The sequence below is a fragment of the Durio zibethinus genome, unplaced genomic scaffold (assembly GCF_047325235.1).
Source record: "Durio zibethinus cultivar Kanyao isolate XHJ-2024 unplaced genomic scaffold, ASM4732523v1 HiC_scaffold_387, whole genome shotgun sequence".
Classification (NCBI taxonomy): Eukaryota; Viridiplantae; Streptophyta; class Magnoliopsida; order Malvales; family Malvaceae; genus Durio; species Durio zibethinus.
This window is the reverse complement of record NW_028323010.1, coordinates 2,255,001-2,256,885: the sequence shown is the minus strand read 5'-3', so window position 1 is coordinate 2,256,885 and position 1,885 is coordinate 2,255,001.

The window sequence follows — 1,885 nt, the reverse complement described above, 5'->3', positions numbered from 1 at the left end:
CCCAGCGTGTGCGGATGGTGCTCGAGGCAAGCGCCCGCACCAGGGCCCAGCGTGTGCCGATGGTGGTCGAGGCAACCGCCCGCACCAGGGCCCAGCGTGTGCCGATGGTGGTCGAGGCAACCTGCCGCACCAGGGCCCAGCGTGTGCCGATGGTGCTCGAGGCAACCTGCCGCACCAGGGCCCAGCGTGTGCCGATGGTGCTCGAGGCAACCGACCGCACCAGGGCCCAGCGTGTGCCGATGGTGGTCGAGGCAACCGCCCGCACCAGGGCCCAGCGTGTGCCGATGGTGGTCGAGGCTGCCGATGATGGTCGAGGCAACCTGCCGCACCAGGGCCCAGCGTGTGCCGATGGTGCTCGAGGCAACCGACCGCACCAGGGCCCAGCGTGTGCCGATGGTGCTCGAGGCAAGCGCCCGCACAAGGGCCCAGCGTGTGCCGATGGTGGTCGAGGCAACCTGCCGCACCAGGGCCCAGCGTGTGCCGATGGTGGTCGAGGCAAGCGCCCGCACCAGGGCCCAGCGTGTGCCGATGGTGGTCGAGGCAAGCGCCCGCACCAGGGCCCAGCGTGTGCCGATGGTGGTCGAGGCAACCTGCCGCACCAGGGCCCAGCGTGTGCCGATGGTGCTCGAGGCAACCGACCGCACCAGGGCCCAGCGTGTGCCGATGGTGCTCGAGGCAACCTGCCGCACCAGGGCCCAGCGTGTGCCGATGGCGCTCGAGGCAAGCTCCCGCACCAGGGCCCAGCGTGTGCCGATGGTGCTCGAGGCAACCTGCCGCACCAGGGCCCAGCGTGTGCCGATGGTGCTCGAGGCAAGCGCCCGCACCAGGGCCCAGCGTGTGCCGACGGTGGTCGAGGCAACCGCCCGCACCAGGGCCGATAGTGTGCCGATGGTGCTCGAGGCAACCTGTCGCACCAGGGCCCAGCGTGTGCCGATGGTGATCGAGGCAACCTGCCGCACCAGGGCCCAGCGTGTGCCGATGCTGGTCGAGGCAAGCGCCCGCACCAGCGCCCAGCGTGTGCCGATGGTGCTCGAGGCAACCGACCGCACCAGGGCCCAGCGTGTGCCGATGGGGCTCGAGGCAACCTGCCGCACCAGGGCCCAGCGTGTGCCGATGGCGCTCGAGGCAAGCTCCCGCACCAGGGCCCAGCGTGTGCCGATGGTGCTCGAGGCAACCTGCCGCACCAGGGCCCAGCGTGTGCCGATGGTGCTCGAGGCAACCTGCCGCACCAGGGCCCAGCGTGTGCGGATGGTGCTCGAGGCAAGCGCCCGCACCAGGGCCCAGCGTGTGCCGATGGTGGTCGAGGCAACCGCCCGCACCAGGGCCCAGCGTGTGCCGATGGTGGTCGAGGCAACCTGCCGCACCAGGGCCCAGCGTGTGCCGATGGTGCTCGAGGCAACCTGCCGCACCAGGGCCCAGCGTGTGCCGATGGTGCTCGAGGCAACCGACCGCACCAGGGCCCAGCGTGTGCCGATGGTGGTCGAGGCAACCGCCCGCACCAGGGCCCAGCGTGTGCCGATGGTGGTCGAGGCTGCCGATGATGGTCGAGGCAACCTGCCGCACCAGGGCCCAGCGTGTGCCGATGGTGCTCGAGGCAACCGACCGCACCAGGGCCCAGCGTGTGCCGATGGTGCTCGAGGCAAGCGCCCGCACCAGGGCCCAGCGTGTGCCGATGGTGGTCGAGGCAACCTGCCGCACCAGGGCCCAGCGTGTGCCGATGGTGGTCGAGGCAAGCGCCCGCACCAGGGCCCAGCGTGTGCCGATGGTGGTCGAGGCAAGCGCCCGCACCAGGGCCCAGCGTGTGCCGATGGTGGTCGAGGCAACCTGCCGCACCAGGGCCCAGCGTGTGCCGATGGTGCTCGAGGCAACCGACCGCACCAGGGCG